We start from the raw sequence: 8,161 nt of genomic DNA on the forward strand, positions 1-8,161 counted from the left end.
GAAAAGTAACGGACCTTTTTAGTTTTTGCAATAACCTTATGGATTTGAATCACGTGTGATTGCATCAGCCAAGCTTGAACCTTCGTGCGCATGCGTGAGTTTTTGTGAGCAGGCTTTGAGTGAGCACTGGTCCTCCCCCCTCGTCGGATTTTCATTGTGAGGGAAATGTCTGAATGGCTGGAGCAGCGGTGCATCAAATTTTTCCAGAAACTGTGAGAGACAGCCAGGTGGACACCATCTGGAAAATTCAGATGGCTTTCGGTGAAGATCTTAACACAGATTAAGGACCATTACAACCGGATTTAAAGACGGCGCACATGGCGGATGGCACGCCGCACTCTGAGCAGCGATCGCCAGGCTGAAACGACCAGATCATTTCCAAACTGAATGCTGTGTTGATCCGGGATGTCGTCTGACTAGCAGAGAAATGGCAAGAGAGGTGCACCTAGCACTTTTTCGGCACATTCCACTGTAAAGGAGATTTTGTCATCGAAACAGGAGCGGAGGAATTCGCCACGGATCCGCTAATGGCGCGGAAAGAAAGCACCTCCGTGTTGGTCTCACAGGACATGCCTGACATGCCCAGCTCTTCGACAATTTCTCGGATACTCACTCGACTGAAAAGCCACCCCAAAGCCGGCTGAATATTCCGAATGGTGGAAGAGCTGGGCATGTCCCGTGAGACTTCCAACACGGAGTGCTTTTGTCCGCGCCATGAGGCGGCTCCGTCCTGACGCACCGAATTCTGCTGCACGTCTTTCATTACAAAAATCTCCTTTAACAGTGGAATGTGCAGGAAAAGTGCTATGTGCACCTCTCTTGCCATTTCTCTGCTAGTCAGATGACGTCCCGGATCAACACAGCATTCAGTTTGGAAATGATCTGGTCTTTCAGCCTGTCGATCGCCGCTCAGAGCACGGCGCGCCATCTGCCATTATGCGCCGTCTTTAATCCAGTTGTAATGGTCCTATATCTGTGTGATCCCCATAAGATCTTCACCGAAAGCCATCTGAATTTTCCGAATCGTTTCCACCTGGCTGTCTCTCACAGTTTCTGAAAAAAGTTTGATTTAGCAAAGCGGCAGTCACTCCGCCATTTTCCTGACAATGAAAATCCGCCGAGGGGGCTGGACCACTCCTCCACAAGGCGTGCTCACAGGCGAATGACGCAACCAACAGGCGTGAAAAAACTCACACATGCGCACGAAGGTTTCAAGCTTGGCTGATGCAAGCGCACGTGATCAAATCCATACGATTATTGCAAAAAATAAAAAGGTCCGTTACTTTTCTAACAGACCTCGTATCAACTGTTTCAGAGACTATAACAGGTCGGTTTAACATAAAAGGGTAAATACGAGGTCTGTTAGAAAGTATCGGACCTTTTTTTTAAAAAAAAAAACAAAAACTGATGGATTTGAATCAATCAATCAATCAATTTTTTTATAGCGCCAATCACAACAAACAGCTGCCCCAAGGCGCTTTATATTGTAAGGCAAGGCCATACAATGATTATGTAAAACCCCAACGGTCAAAACGACCCCCTGTGAGCAAGCACTTGGCTACAGTGGGAAGGAAAAACTCCCTTTTAACAGGAAGAAACCTCCAGCAGAACCAGGCTCAGGGAGGGGGCAGTCTTCTGCTGGGACTGGTTGGGGCTGAGGGAGAGAACCAGGAAAAAGACATGCTGTGGAGGGGAGCAGAGATCGATCACTAATGATTAAATGCAGAGTGGTGCATACAGAGCAAAAAGAGAAAGAAAGAGTGCATCATGGGAACCCCCCAGCAGTCTACGTCTATAGCAGCATAACTAAGGGATGGTTCAGGGTCACCTGATCCAGCCCTAACTATAAGCTTTAGCAAAAAGGAAAGTTTAAGCTTAATCTAAAAGTAGAGAGGTGTCTGTCTCCCTGATCTGAATTGGGAGCTGGTCACGTGCTTCACGTGGTCACGGGAATCAGGTGTGCTTGCATGAGCCAACCTTGAACCTTCATGCGCATGCGTGAATTTTTTCACGCCGGTCGATTACGTCATTTGCTGGCAAGCAGCCTTTATGTGAGGACGTGTGTCGTGCTCTCGGCGGATTTTCATTGCAAGGAAAAAGATGGAACGACTGGAGCAGCGCTGCTGCATCAGATTTTGCCAGAAACTGGCCGACAGCCAGGTGGAAACCATTCGGAAGATTCAGGACGGCTTTCGGGTGGCTTTTCAGTCGTGTGACTATCCGAGAAATTGTGGAAGAGGTGGGCATGTCACAGCATGTCCTGTGAGACTTCAACATGAAGGTGCTTTTGCACCGCCATTAGCAGCTTCAGAACGAATTTCGCCGCCACTCTTTTCATGGCCAAATCTTCTGTCTCAATGGAATGTGCTGAAAAAGTGCTGATGTCCACCTCTTCCGCAATTTCTCGGATAGTCACACGACGGTCCCGCATCACCACAGCGTTCACTTTGGAAATGATCTGGTCATTTCAGCATGTTGATGGCCGACCGGAGCGTGGCTCGCTCTCCACCGTTCTGCGGCCCGTCTTTAAACCAGTTGTACCGCTCCTTGATCTGTGTGATGCCCATAGCATCGTCACCGAAAGCCGTGAAGTTTGATGACATGGAGATGTGAAGAAATTGACTTTGCTGCCGCAAAATATGGTAAAATAAATAGAATTTTGCATATTTTTGTAGTGGCCCCTCATTTGATAAAAGGTAGTGGCCTGAAAGTGGGCCAAATTGGCGCCGGGTCAGCGGGCAAATGGCTATGTCGAGCCCTGGTGGGTCATGGTGGTTGCAGATCAAGTAACTCATCTCACACTTCCCTATCCTCTGTCAAGTTCTGTAACTCTTCCTGGGGGATCCCAAGGCATTTCCAAGCCAGCTGGGGAAATATAATTTCTCCAGCATGTCCTGGGTCTTCCTTGGTCCTCCTCCCAGTTGGACGTGTCTGGAAGACCTCCCTAGGGAGATGCTCAGGTGCACCGAACCACCTCACCTGGCTCCTTTTGATGCAAAAGAAGCAACGGCTCTACTCGGATCCCTCCCGAACAATTGAGCTTCTCACCCTGTTCAGGAGTGCAAGCCCAGATACCCGGCAGAGTAATCTCATTTCCGCTGTTTGTACCTGCGATCATATTATTTTAGTCAAAGCTCGTCACCATAATTGAGATTTGGAGCATAAATCAACTTATAATTTGAGAGGCCTTCCAGCTTGGCTCCTTTTTCACCACAACAGTCTGGTACATTGTAAATTTCAGACACTGCCCCAATCCATCTATAGCTCTCACGCTCCAACTTACCCCAACTCGTGAACAAGGACACTGAGATACTTAAACTGTGGTAAGTTTCCCCTGACCCAGAGGGGACAATCCACTGTTTTCTGACCATGGTCTGAGATTTGGTGGTGCTGATTCTCATTCCTGTCGCTTCACACTTAACCTCAAACCTGGTTAGTGCGCATTGGAGGTCACTGCCCGATGAAGCTAACAGAAGCACATCATCCGCAACAAGCAGAGATACAATTCTGAGATCACCAAGATGGACACCCTCTGGTGCTGGACTGCACCTTGAAATCCAGTCCATGAACATCACAAACAGGATTGATGAAAAGGGGCAGCCCAGGTGGAGTCCAACACCCATTGGAAACAGGTCTGATGTAATGCTGAGAATGTGGACACAGCTCCTACTTTGGTCATATAGAGACTGGATCTCATGTTACAGCAAATCCGGTACCTCAAACATCTGCAGCACTCCCCACAGGATACCCAGAGGGACCCGTGATATGCCTTTTCCAAGTCCACAAAGCACATGTAGACTGGTTGGTCATACTCCCTTACTTCAGATCTGCTGATTGAAAATCAAAACCTCATTCAAAAACTCCATTAATCATGCAGGTACATATTTCCTTTACTCCATCCTTTGAGGACTGTCTCAGGTTCACATTCTGTGTATTGCATAGAATGTGCAATTGCATTTGTATTTTGTTTTGTTTTCTTCTTTTTGATCCATGTTTTGATGGACAGCTAGGGACCGCTGGTTGTTCATGCTAATACGTTTTTGAGGGTGTAACTATGTACTTTCAAAGAAAAAGGTTGGGAGTGGACAAAAGGCTCACATGAATGTACACTTCCATGATCCATACACACAGGACTTATAACTCTGGTGAAATTATGCTTTGTGTTTGATTCTACACACTTTTATATGTGTATGAGTCTCCTGGTCTACAATTCCACAGTATCTATTCCATCCATCTAATAACTCAGTGTTGCTAGAGCCATATCACCACTATTGTCTTTATTATGATGAACGTTGTTACATCCGCCAAGGATGTAATAAAATCATCAGGGTTTGTTTTTTTATTTGTCTGTCTGACTGCACAATTACATCAAAACTACTGTACAGACTTTGATGAAATTTTCACCACAGACACATATTAGCCCATGGAAGACTAAATTAAATTTTGGAGGTGATCCGAATCCGGATTCTGGATTAAGATTTCACTTTATATACCCTTTTAAGGTTTACGTCAAAACTACTTCACAGATTCTGCCAAATTTTCACCACACATTTGTGTTAGGCCTTGGAAGACTTCATTAAATTTTGGAGGTGATCTGGATACAGATTCTGGATCAGGATTTCACTTTGTAGACTTTTAATGATTATGTCAAAACTACTTCACAGATATGACATCACAATGTAAAACCAAGATCAAGAAGACACTATTTTGTTTCAGCTTGGGAATTAAATATCACATTGCAACATCTTCAGTCGGACCACTCCAGTTCAGTATGCAATTATTGCATTGTGTTGTGGAATCCGGATCCAGGTAAAGTCTGGGTCACAATGTGAATCACATATCTGTAATTCTGAGTCCTTGTCAACCCTGTGCGGATGTCGGAAATCTCGGATTGCTGTTGTTCTGAATGTTAATTTGTTTCCTTGCAGTCGTGCTGCAGCAGTTCGTGAAGAAAGACGAAATGCTCTTTGAAAAACAGGAGTTGAATCTGAGTGCTGACCAGAAGGACAATATAGAGGAAAAGGAGAAACTTTTCACAAAGCAGAAGACACAACACCTTCACCAGCTGGAGGAGTCTAAAATCATGAAAGTGCCTTTCACCATTGTCCCTGTAAAGTGCGAAAACAATGAAGAAAAACTACTGCCATCACAGGTTCATCAAAGCTCAGGTTTCAACTGCCTGGAAAACACTGTTACCTTTGTAAGTGATAGCAATTTTAACAGTGCTTTGATACCATTTAATTTCTCAGAATGTGGTAACATAAATTATTCAAAACATCATGCGATCATTCAAGTGAATGAGAAACACTGTCATTGTCCAGAGTGTGATAAAAGGTGGAGACAAAAGGACAATCTGAACACACTCATGAGAGGGAATACAGCAAAGAAAGCATTTGGCTGTTCTGATTGTGGAGGAAAAATGGGTGAAAAAAGCTGTCTGGAAACACCCATGAGATTTCATACAGGAGAAAAGCCATTTGGCTGTTCTGAATGTGATAAAAAAATTTGGGCAAAAAAGTGATCTGAACAGACACATGAATATTCATAGAGGGGAGGCAGATAAACAGTTTGGTTGTGCTGACTGTGATAAAAAATTTAGAGAAAAAAGATGTCTTTACAGACACATGAGACTTCATACAGGAGACAGACAATTTGGATGCTTTGAGTGTGGTAAACATTTTTGGCATAAATGGAATCTGAAAATACACATGAGAATTCATACAGGAGAGAAAGACATATCGAAAGAGGTGCAGTAAAACCTGATATTGTCATTTGGAACAAGCAAGAGAAGACAGCAAAATTATTGATGTGACAGTCCCCAATGACTATGGCCTGAATAGAGCTGAAAGGGAGAAAATTACGAAATACCAAGACCTTAAAATGATCTACGAATAACGTGGTCATTGAAAGAAATTGATATCATACCAGTCGTGGTGGGAGCAACAGGGCTTATGAAGAAGAACCTGAAGAAATATCTTGAGGCAATCCCTGGTCACCCAAGTGCCCATGAGGTGCAGATATCCGCAGTTAAAGGAACAGTTACCATCTTGAAGAGAGCCCTCGGATACAATGCCAATAATGATTAATGATTAGGATGTAACTGTAGACCCCAGGGTTGGGGCCCATTACACTCTGTAAAAAAAGAAATTGAAGAGAAATAAAAAAAAAAAGAGAAAAACCATTTGCTGTTCTGAGTGTGGCAAAAGATTTAGAGAAAAAGTCAGCCTGGGAACACACACGAGAATTCACACAGGAGAAAAACCGTTTAGGTGTTCTGTGTGTGGTAAAGAATTTAGAGAAGAGCGTAGCCTGAAAAAACACATCTGAACTCATACTGTAAAGGAACCATTTGTCTGTTTAGAGTGTGGTAAAACATTTGGAGAAGAAAGCAGTCTGAATAAACATGCAAGATTTCATACAGGGGAAAAACCATTTGCGTGTTCTGACTGTGGTAAAAGATTTGGAGAAAAAAGTAATCTGAGCAGACACATGAGAATTCACACAGGTGAGAAAGATAGGAGAAGGAGAAGATAAAAGAAGCGGATTTACCAGTGAGAAACCATTTGGGTGTTGTGAATGTGGTAAAAGATTTAGAGAAAAGGGTAATCTGAAAACACACATGAGAATTCATACAGGAGAGAAACCATTTGTCTGCTCTGAGTGTGATAAAAGATTTAGAGAAAAAGGCAACTGGAAAACGCATATGAGAATTCATACAGGAGAGACAACAGCCAAAATTAGAGGCGTAACAGTCCCCAATTACTATGGCAGCAACAGAGCTGAGAGGGAAGAAATTGCAAATTACCAAGACCTCAAAAATGACATGCCAATAACATGGGCATGGAAACAAATAGATGTAATACCAGTGGTGGTTGGGGCGACAGGGCTTATGGAGAAAAATCTTAATGCCTAGAGGCCAGTTATCAGCAGAGGTGGGTAATCCCAGTTTCAGTGAGTAATATTTGTTCCATGCACTCACTAAACTAGCTGAGTGTGCTAGGTTGATGTTTCAGGTGGGTAGATGAGCTAATCTGTGAAATCACCTGTTTTAAATGCACAGGTAGAAACAATACATGGTAGGATTTTCCCTTACTGAAGCTGAGGTTACGGACACCATGTTTTTGTGCATACGCACGCTTTGAGTCCCCAGGTTTGGTGCTCATTACACTCTGTTAAAAAGAAACCCAAGAAAATGGAATAAGAGAGAAACATTTTGGCAATTCTGACTGTGGTAACATATTTGGATAAAAAGGCAGTCTGAGCATTCCAATGAACATTCATACTAGAGAGACCATTTAGTTGTTATGAATGTAATAAATCATACAAAATAAAAACATCTAAACACCTATGAAAATTCATACTGTAAAGAAACTATTCAGCTGCAAGGCTTGCAAATGCTCGTGTTTTTGAGGTGACCATTAGTGTAAGAGCTTCATATACAGATGGCTGTCCATTAAATTAATTATTTGTTTCATCATAGCAGCAGAAAGTGGTTGCCAGAAATATGCTGTAATTAGTCATGAAATGCACAAATGGTTTAATTGCACAAGCTCATTAAAACCAATGGTGGGCGCAGTTCCGCTAACTGCTAATTAGCAAAGCTAACTTTTTCTTTAGCGTATTAGCTTTTCAGCTAACATTGAAAGCCATCAGCAGACCAATTAGCTTCCACTAAATTTTGTTCTAACTTTCAGTCCGCTAACATTTTTATGCTGGCATAGGGAGTAAAGGTTAATGGTCAAAAATATTTGTAAACCCTAAATCATACATGTTAGTACCTTTTGTGTGTTTTGCAACAGTCAGACCGCTGTGAGAAGCTCAGCCCTCCACCAGCAGAAGGGGGCAGGCCGGCTGCCGGCTACTGTTGCAAAAAGAAAAAAAAAGAAAGAAGTCATTTACTTTCCACATGCAATGACACAGACGTGTGGCAGGAGACATGAAATGGAACGCACTTTTCACTTATGGTTTCTTTTATGAACAGAACTAATTGTGTAATATACTAATTGTGTACTAATTGTGTACTAATAATTATGAACAGAACCAGACATTTTATCGACATTAAGGCCAACTCTGTTATTTTTCTAAAGTAAAAATATCGCACATATCTTCATGCGCTAAATCTGAAGGTTTGAGCATTAACCCGCACATGCACCAAAAGGCA

The 8,161-nt window shown here is 42.9% G+C and overlaps 1 long non-coding RNA gene across 1 annotated transcript; it reads left to right on the forward strand.

Annotated features, from left to right (window-relative positions):
• Positions 1–6,338: 6,338 nt before the first annotated feature.
• LOC117521629 lies at positions 6,339–6,723 on the forward strand. Its single transcript, XR_004564000.1, has 2 exons — positions 6,339–6,505; positions 6,636–6,723. It is a non-coding gene; the product is annotated as an uncharacterized LOC117521629 (long non-coding RNA).
• The last annotated feature ends 1,438 nt before the right edge of the window (positions 6,724–8,161 follow it).

Source organism: Thalassophryne amazonica, chromosome 12 (genome assembly GCF_902500255.1).
Source record: "Thalassophryne amazonica chromosome 12, fThaAma1.1, whole genome shotgun sequence".
Taxonomy (NCBI): domain Eukaryota; kingdom Metazoa; phylum Chordata; class Actinopteri; order Batrachoidiformes; family Batrachoididae; genus Thalassophryne; species Thalassophryne amazonica.